Below are 10,682 nucleotides of genomic sequence, written 5' to 3'. Positions count from 1 at the left end.
TGTAACTTAGAATCAGATAAGTAAGATAACAATGAACAAAAACTAGATCTATAAATGAAATAACCTCAGCCTCAGTTTCTTTGTCAGGTGATCAATACGTTAAATGAAAGACTTCCATTGATCGCAATTCTTCAATATGAATTCCTTCAGAAGATATAAGAGAAGGAAAATATGCTGGAACCTTCTTTTTATCTAACAACATAACCTTGGTTTTGTTTGCACTTAAAACCAGCCTGAGTTGAAGGAGCTGGGACTGGATACTGTTAAAGGCTGTCTGCAAGTGTTTAAAAACCATGGTAATTGTATGAGAACAGCAATAACAAATTATTTCATCATAAAAATTAACAAATACATTTATACTTTGTCCCACATTATTAAGATTAATTGCAAATAGTCAAAAATAAAGTTGTTGGGCATGAATCAAACAAATCAATACATAAAATCAGTGAAATCGTGTAGAATCTGGAAAGGCTGTCAGATAAAGATGTATAAAAGGAGACATAAACTCTATTGACTCCATCACCTCTGGTCTTAATATGTCTCTGAAAAGAATAAAAGTCATTTTCCAGAAGATCTAAATATCTGGAGGCTCATGTGGTTCTAAAAGTCAGATAAATAAGAGGGCGAAAGATCCTGTAAGGCTTTAAAAGCTATGAGTAAGATCTTAAAATGGTAAATGGACTGTACTTATATAGCACTTTGAGTACTGACAATACTTTTACGCTACATATCACATTCAACCATGCAGTACTGCTATTACTGTATACTAAATTAAACGTGCTGGGAAACTACAAAAGGTGTAATGTGCCCTTCCTGGTAGTGAGTTCTGTAACATCTGGAGCCGATTTATGGATTTTTGGTTGAAACGTATTATGGCTTTTAGATTAGCTGAGGTATAAGATGATAAAGTGTGTAAAATGGTTTATGTGTCTTTGAAAGAAAGAGTAGATCAAATAATTCTTAGTTGATGTAAACATGACTGCACAATATTTATGATGTGCCACAACTCAGAGTGCTTCTTCCTACTTTATCCGGCCTCACAAAACAAACCCTAACTAGCATGTAATATCTAATGAAAGGAGTAAAAAAACATACCTTTTTATTTTATTTATTTATTTATTTTATTTTTTCTTTGTTCGTTTTGTTTTGGGTTTTTTTTTTAACTTCCCATACACTTTCATTATAATTCAAGCACTGATTACACCAGACCTGATGAGTTTTTACTTTTTAAATAGCACCATATAATATGTTATATATCTTAAAAATGCATTTTTATTTGCTTTCTGCTTAAAATAACATTCAATTTGTGGGTCAAAGTAGTTTAGGAGAACATATAGGACTGTATGTTAACAGAGTGTTGCTTTTAGACACAGAGTATGAAAACTAGTGGGACGAGTGAGTCATAATAGCACTAATCCATTTTCATGTCGCACCCAGAGAAGACATGGAGCCTAACAAGTCTTCAAGACACTGCCGAACCACAATAACAAAAATGTTTTGCGCACACCCAGTCCAAGTTTCCCCATTTAAAACAAGAGCAGGTACAGGCAATGTTTTTCCATAATTAAATGTGCAAGTTTTCCATAATTAAATGCAACTGAAATGGAATATTTTATTGAATCAAAACCTATACACACCAGTTCAGGTTTCCTTTCATTACATGTTTCTGTTCCCAGAACTGATGTATTAGATCAGATCAGATCAGAAATACTTTATTAATCCCTTATTACCTGTTCTATCCAGTTTTATGGTTTTTGATGGTGTTTTTATCTAAATGTACACAGATAAATAAAGTCTCCCACATGTGAAAAGCAAACCCTGTTGGCCCCTTTCTGAACCTAGGCAGCTGAAGCAGTCATGCACCTTTTTTCTTGCTCTCCCCTGGTGTTGCTGTGTTTGACCTCTGGCTTTTCATTCTCCAACCAGTCAAACCAGATGGACTCTCCTGAGTCTGGCTCTGCTGGAGGTCTCCTGCTGTTAAAAATATTCATTGATTCCCTTAAATCTTTATGAGTTGGTATAATGCAGTCACAGTTAACTGGACTGAACTGGACAGTACTGAATTTTGTTACTTCATGTTTAAATTGCTGATAAATGACTTGATAAACCCACAGAATTAAAATGGAATTGCAGGTTAGTGGTTCTAGTGGGTCAACATGTTGTCTCAAGACAGGACTTATGTGGCTTTATGTGAAGCGTGAAATAACAGACATTGATCCAGTGCTTTGAAGCATCAGAGCAGCAATGAAAGTAGTATCGAATGCTTTCACTCATCAAGACGTCATCTTGGAACTTGCCAGTCTAACCAGCAGCGATGTCATCTATCAGGTGATTTCATGTCAATGGCTTTACGTGTGGCAGCAAACAGTGATGCAGGACTGTGAGACACCTCTGAGAGTAAGTGTAAATTACCAAGGAGGAACAGCAGCAAGTTAACGAAGATGTCTAGTTTCACCTATAAGGGAAAACTGATATGTGTAAAGGGCTTTGTGTGAAATTCCACATGTTTTGTCCCAATGGATTAATCAGTGTGTATGCATTCTTTCTTTCTTTGCTCTAGTTGAGCCTTACTTAGCACTAGTATGCGCCTCCGGACATCTAGTGATACAGTAGTTTAACATGTTGGACTAAAAATATGAGGATCTGGACCCATTTACTAGACAGATCACTGGTTCGAGTCTGCCTGGATGAGCAGCAAGTCAGCTGTTGTCTCTGTTTCACTTCCAGGAACACCTAAGCCTCTGCAGATGGTGTTTGGTGGAGGTTCCAGATTGTTGCTGGTGTTTTTGTTGTAGATTTTTACTGATTGCCCTTCATCATCTCTCTGTAGCTTTTGTGTGGAGTCTCACAAGGAAGCATACTCTTCTGTCCTGGTCTGAAAATCGGGTGTGGTGCGACAACAACCCTTCCAAAACAAGCTCCATGTGGTCAAACCGGTTTGCCAAGTTCATTAAACATTATTTGTCTGTCCAAGAACAAACTGATTTTTTCTCACCTGCAAGTACTAAGCCAACAAGCTACTGATGTGGTAGATTAGAGGGAAGATACCAGTTCACTGTCATGTTCGCATGGGAGATCTTGACCAACTGTGAAAGATACTGTTGTAACTGATATCCAGTGAAAAATGTGATCAATTTAACATATTAACAACATGAAGTGAAAATATAGAATATAGAATTAAATGTTTCAAACTAACCAAGCCAGTGATTTATAATATTCCAACAGGTAAAAGAAGTTTAAGTGAATTAAGGATCATGGTTTTCTATTTGACTTTTCAGATCTTTTACATGCACAGTAGCTACATAACTGGGAAAGGGAAAACCAAACCATGTTTGTTCTCATCTAAAGATTTACAACATGTATTGACTAAGGAGTGGCAGACAGGCACAAGCAAGTTAATGTTTGGGATGATATTTAACGTGTCTGATCATGTTTATTGGTTGCCATGTCAACAGTCTCAGAGATGAAATTAGACAAGATTTGTTCAAGCAACTGTTGTCTATTTGCAATAAACAACCTCTGGTTTGACTCCTTCAGGCAAACATTTAATATGAAATCCTTAATAAAAGAAAAAGTGATAATATGTTCTGTTAACAGATAACTAAGGTGTGGTTTTCTTCACCTGAAAATGGGTGTGTCTGTATGAGTCATCACTTCTGTTGTATTGCTGCTGCCATGTTTGCGCATGTAAAAAGGTTATGAAAGGTGACAGTGGTGTTACTGCCGTGGGAGTAAAAGTTCCTTAAGTAGATAAATCAAACAAAATCTCATCACTTATAGAAATGACAAGGATTACAGAGAATTTCCACAGAACCACCTGTAGATCAACGTAGATCAACACAGAGAAAACCCCAGTACCCCCCCCTATTACCAGTGTACATCCACGTACATTACCTGGTACCTGGGTAACTGGAAAGAAAGAAAGAAAGAAAGAAAGAAAGAAAGAAAGAAAGAAAGAAAGAAAGAAAGAAAGAAAGAAAGAAAGAAAGAAAGAAAGAAAGAAAGAAAGAAAGAAAGAAAGAAAGAAAGAGTTGAAAAGTGGAAAAAGTGAAAAAGAAAAGAATTACATTAAAGCATCGCAGTTCATATTATAAACAAAGAAGAGCAGTAAGAGGAAAATTCTTATTGAATCTACCCCTTTCTCAAATTTACGACATACTATCCACTGTAGTAAATTATTGTTATATACTTTAATTATTATAAATTAATTTTTCAGCATTAATTGCAAAAACATGAATAATTTTTTTAAAATTGTCACAATATCATTTTTCATTTAAAGACAATGAGGTGAACTTTAAAACTTGTTTGGCAAAAAAAAAAAAAAAAAAAAAAAATCCATAATTCAAAACAAACCACTGAGAAACCCATCCATTGTCCATAATGTTTAATATAAAACCTTTATGGTGAATATCCTCTGAGCTAAAGCAAACTATAGGAGATTATCTGGCAATACTTAATATTTTCTTTTGTATATAAGTCTATTACTCAGTTACATTTTTAAGTTTAAATATTCATGCCTCAACATTCAGTATTTATTTCTGAAAAAAGTAATTGTTTAGTCACAATATGAAAATTACTCAGAGCTTTTCTTTAATAGAATCAGTGGCAGTAAATCATCTCTGTGTTGTCCTATGCTCCCACACAGTAATTAAAATATAATAATAATTTGATAATACACCATTCTCCATGTGCTGCTATTTAACTTATTTTGGTATATTTTATGACTGAAAACTATGTTTTTTTAAAATGTGTCATTTATATGTGATGTATTACAAAGACTGTCACAAAGAGGAAAGTTTTCAGTCAGGATTTGGAGGTAACTAATATAAAAAGTGCAAGCACAGGGGTGTGTTCATGCCCTTTTGTTCAGGTAATGATGCTAGCTGCATTTTTTTAATTAGCAGGAAGTGATGGAGGAGTTCAGACTGATACCAAATTACAGTAACTTACAGTCATGTTGTGAAACTGTCGGGGCAAACGAGCCAGCAGGAGAAGACATACCTAAGAAGCCATGCTTTGGGTTTTTACATATCAAGAGGCTTCAAATTAGAAAATTAAAAAGATGACAGATTAGCATCTCCCAAAGAAGAATACATGACTGCTAGTATTTTCTTGGTTGGAGTAAAGTTTGAGCTCACTTCAGTGATTCATGAGCAAGTTTCAAGGGCCAAAATAAATTTTTATCACCTAAAGAATCAATAACTGTGAATACAGCAGGGATCTTTGATTCTTGAGACTCGTTTCCCCAAAACCAACTCTAAAAATTCAACTCCTGCTCCTGCTAAACTCCATTTAGAGCCTATGCTCTTTTCTTTGGTTCACAATTCACGGTTTTACTTTCATATTCAAAATAAACACTTCAGTAACAATAACATAAGAACTTTTATTCATTAAACGAACAAACCAGACAGAACCAAAACGTGAATCAACATAAGACTAAACTCACGTAAAGACTCAAACACTAACGATCAAGACGGAAACAACTAACAGCAACAAGCAATGAATAGACAGAAAAGGAAACCAGGAAGAAGATATACAGAGGGACTAATGACAAATCAGGAAACTATCACTTTTGGATTAGGAAGATACACACACACACACACACACACACACACACACACACACACACACACACACTGGCACCCGAGTTACACTTTCTAACTTTCAACCTTTCAACCCTCAGCAGCAGATGTCTTTGTCTGACTTTACTTGGAGGGCAAACTACATAATTAGTAAACTACAACGTGTAACGCTGGGGTGTCCCAAGTCAGTCCTCGAGGGCCGCTGTCCTGCAGGTTTTGGATGTTTCCTGCAGAACACCTGAATCAGATTGATGGGTCAAGATGCTTGGGCAGAACTTGACAACAACCGCTGATGAGAGCCATATGATTTGAATCAAGTTTGTTGGATTAAGGAGGCATCTAAAACCTGCAGCATTGCAGCCCTCAAGGACTGGAGCTGGACACCTTTGCTGTAATGCAGGGGTACTCAAGTCCAGTCCTCAAGATCTACTATCCTGCAACTTTTAGATGCAACCCTTCCCCAATTCATCTGAATCAAATGAATGGCATCTGCAGAGCTGAATGACATGTGGATGAGGGAATTGAGCCATCTGATTCAGGTGTATTGGAGAAGGGTTGCATCTAAAAGTTCCAGGATAGTAGATCTTGAGGACTGAACTTGGGCACCACTGCTGCAATGCATAAAATATTGTTATTTCATGCTCTGATAAAATGTTACCATGTTGAAGTCTTGAAAAATATGAATGTGTCTCCCCCTAGGTGTGAAGCATGAGATGATGACATGAGGAGAAGTTTTCCATGAAATGTAAATTAGGTAGGTTTTTTGACAAAACAAACGTGTTAAAGGATGATGTATGAACATTTCATTACATTTAAATGTTTTGTATCTACATTAAAAAAATCTATTAATTTTACACAAAAAGTTAACAATGACCAGCGACAATCAGTAGTCTGGGATTGCTGACTCAGTCAGTGCTTTGCTGAAATAGTTTAGGTCCACTTCTTAAAAGAGTTCAGTAATCAAGCTTGATGAAACACTATTAAACCCTACTAACACACATCACTGCAGATTTTATTTGGATAAGTTCAGGTGGCACCTGACATAAGGAAATCCAGCCCTAAAATTCTCTTTAACAGTAATTTAATTCACCAACTACCTTCTCCTCTTTGCATTTCTTTCAATCGTATCTGTTGCTGAAGACTTGAAAGGTCCCCAGTATTCTGTGAGGATCTTTGTTTGCGTTTCTGACCTGAGCTCTCATGTTCGTGTACCTCAGGCTCTCGTGTTACTAAGGAGTCATGTTTCGGTCAGGATTATCCTGAGAGTGGGAGGGAATGGGAGAATACAGATGAGGGCCACAATAACTTCAAAACTGGATTCTCAACACAGTCAGGACCTACCAAACACACCTTTTCTGTTATACAATTACTGCTCAACCATCCTGGTTTAACTAACTCACCATAACAGATTGAGCTATTGATGGTGCTACACCAGGTTTCATAACAGATGATTGTGAGAAACGTCTTTCCCCAGTCTTCTTCATGCTTCACTGACGTAGCAAACAGAGAGTAAAGTCTGTTATAAAAGTAGGGAAATTGTTAGAACTTATTTAAGTTTACCTTTGTTTTCAAGTTATGGAATTCAATACATTACTGCTTTGAGTTTGCTTTTGTAATGGTTTTTTTGCCCCATAAGTTGAATTCTTAATTAATTAAAATATATCTTTCATTTCTTTCATTTCATCTCTTTCATTTTTAGGCACACACAGCAGCAAGTCCTGTGATGGACTGATGACCTATCCAGGGTGTACCCTGCCTCTCCCGGCTAATTGCTGGGATAGTCTCCAGCTTCCCCGTGACCCTGAATTGGACTAAGCAGTACAGAGAATGAATGAATGGATAAATAAATAAATGAATGAATGAATGAATGACAACACCATTTCATCTGCAAGTGAACAGGGTAAAGGTGGATTTAAAAACGCTGGTTTAAAAAAAAAAATAAAAAAAATAAAGTATTACCACAAGGGGTCAGCGTTTTACCTGAAAAACACGTTTATATTTCTACCCAGGATAACTTTTTTGTTGTTTGTTTTGTGGTTTTGTGCTGTCTTAATGGCAACAATAGGGGAAATTAAACTATTAAATTTGTTGTTTGTCAATTAATCACTGGGTTATGTCATTTTTAGTGAAAAAAAACTTGTCATGATGAGACAACAGTTCACTCATAACTAATAATAAGACAAAAATACCCTAATTTTGATCTTACTGCTGATATACTGTGGATACTTTTAAATGTAGTTTAAATTATATGATTAGCTTTGATTTTTAGACAAATGTGGTTGTAAATATATTAATGCTAAGGCCCCTTTCACACATAATTAACACCTCATCGTTGCAAAAACACGTCTTTGTTAACATGATGCCATTCCTATTTAGTCACACAAAAAAAAGTGGGTAGCTCAACTGGTTGAGCATCCTCTCCAGCTTCTCACCACACAAGGTCTAGGTTTATGTCCTGGCCTGGAGCCCATTGCTGCATGTCATTCCATCCTGTCACTCTGAACCCTTTCCTGTCACTCTACTGTTACACACCAGATGGTCAGGGCATCAAAGCAAACATATTGACACTGAGATGGTCTAGGCTGGACCTCCAAAAGTTATGGTCAGTGTGTGTTACACCGATCAGGATGTGTTCTGGTATTCTGTCAGGGTTTTAGAAGTAAACTCAATGGAGTAAATAGAGAAGCAGGGATCCTGACATGATCTGCAGTTCATGCTGGACTGCCTCCAGGATCTCTAGTGCACACAGCAGCATCATCAGCAGGTTGGAAGGCTGCCTGTATTTATTCTGCACTGAACACACAATAAAGAAAACATGGGAGCCTGAAATTCGGAAAGACAATCATGCAATAAATAACATTGTAAATGTAATATTTTTTGTTGCACCCTGGATCGGTTGCTTGAATTTTTCCAAATGTCTTCCCATATTTGTTGTTTCCCTCTGGTTCTCTCTCCCAGGTCTTAGATTCTAAATTTAATTGAGGCTAATTTATGTACAGCAAAAGAGTAATTTGACAGCACTCTAAAACAGTATTACCTAGACTGAGGGAGTCTAGTTAATACTCTCAGGTGGTTTTGGGTTCTCCTGTCAGATTGTGGCATTATCTCTTTGGTTTCTTTATGTTACAATGGCTAATTTGATCAAGTTGGTGCTAGTGCCAACCTTGCAAACAGGACTTTTTTCATGTTGGCTCATAAATGTCAAGTTACCTGCTATCTATACTGAGGAATAAATATGTCAGTACATATTATGGAGCATACTATAACGATATAGAACTAAATGGTTTTTGACCAGACCCAATCAGACCTCAAGATGTGGCCAACTTGAAGAACAAAGTGCTTTTCACTGAAGAGTGGCTAGATGTTTCATGTCCAGGACATTGCTGTTGAGTTTGATCGAGCTGCTCCTCCCGCAGATTGAAGGATGGGAAGCTGTTATATCAGCACAGTCAGTTCTGTCAAAAAAGTTGCCTGACTTTCACACTGAGAAGGATTTTCTTGGAAGCAATACTGTGTGTGTAGGTGCAGCTTTATTTATTTATTTTTTTAACTTTAACCAAAAGCTGATTAATGTCAGTTAAAACATTTTCTTGGCTTTTTCTGTGGATGTGATTGGTTGTCTCGAAGGTAGATGTGTGACAACACCAGTTTCTTTTTGAAAGTTCAGAGATTTTCCATTTAAACTACTTGCAGTAACACACAGATGGTAGATCACGCTGAAAAATTATGTTGAGTCAACGGCTTTTCTATTTACATACGAAAAAAAAAAAATTTTTTAAATAAAACATTATGTGAGGACACAAGCCCATCATCTCACGAAGAGAGTGGCTGGATTTCGAGTAGTTAAGTCTTAACAAAATGGAGCAAGAAAGCAAATAATCAAAAAACTATATCAATCCAAGTAATTTTCACTAAATGCCAGTGCACTGAAAAGTTTCTAAAATGATGTCAGAATAACAGGAAGCCAGGGGTGCTAGAGTTAGACTTTTTCCCTCTTTCTGCACCATGAAAGCAGGCGAAGTTGTTCCTGAAACTCTCTGACTTTTATAAGATGTATTTCAAGATACAAAACCCATAAGGAAAATATAACTGTACATACAGTAAAAATGTGGTGGGATTCTGTCTTCCTACAGGACAGCTTTCTTCCTATAGGTACAGAAAGCATTTAATGTGTTAAATATGTTTTCTGTTTAAAAATAAGTGGTGAAAAGTCTTGACATTGGTCTCTTTGAGAAATTAAATTAGTCATTGCACCAATGACTCTTTGTATACAATGAATGTCACTGTGCTACCAAAATGAGTCAAAAGCAAACTCAAGAGTTTTAAGGTCAGAAACCTTGTATTGCTTTAAGGCACAGTGGTAATCTGAATCATGTTGTATGGAAACCAGCCAAACTTTGTTCACATAAACAAAATCGCTGATTCTGTGTCTGTTTTGCCACCATTTTTGACACAAGCTGACATGCAGTGTGTGGGAATTTTTCCACTTACCAGGTGTGTCTGTGTGAGTCACGATAACATTAAAAGAAGATCTCTGTGCTGCCTGTCAGTCTGTCTTGGAACTGTTGTTGCCACTGGCAGTTTCACGAATAAGTCAGTCAAGGTGAATTCTGGTTTGTATTTGTTATGCTGGACAAGAGTAATCACAAAAAAATCCGCACAAAGAACTGCTGTGAGGAAACAATATCTTGGGGATCTGTCCACACCGGGACCCACCATGACCGCAGAGGCCACCACCACCGTGTAGCATCCCCCTGAAGAAAACACTGGAATTAAAATATTAAAAGTAGAAAATCAAATAAGTATACATACCTTTATGTATACATAAGTATACATAAAGGAGTTAAAAAAAAAAAGCAACGTGCCTTGGTAGGTAAACAGAACTGAAAAATTTTTAAAAATTGGCATTTTTTAAATAAATGAGTACAGACTTAAATAATTCAAGTAAATAAATAAAAATAATAATAAAATAGACTAAACTGATTAAAATAACAATTCACTTAAAAGCTAAACAAAAAGGTAGTTCTTTTAAAAACAGCAGCTATATTTTTAACACATTAGGAGACTTGCTTACATTTTGTTTGATTGTATTTTTGGTTA

The sequence above is a fragment of the Melanotaenia boesemani genome, chromosome 14 (genome assembly GCF_017639745.1).
Source record: "Melanotaenia boesemani isolate fMelBoe1 chromosome 14, fMelBoe1.pri, whole genome shotgun sequence".
Lineage (NCBI taxonomy): Eukaryota > Metazoa > Chordata > Actinopteri > Atheriniformes > Melanotaeniidae > Melanotaenia > Melanotaenia boesemani.
Note: the sequence above shows the minus strand (reverse complement) of the source record.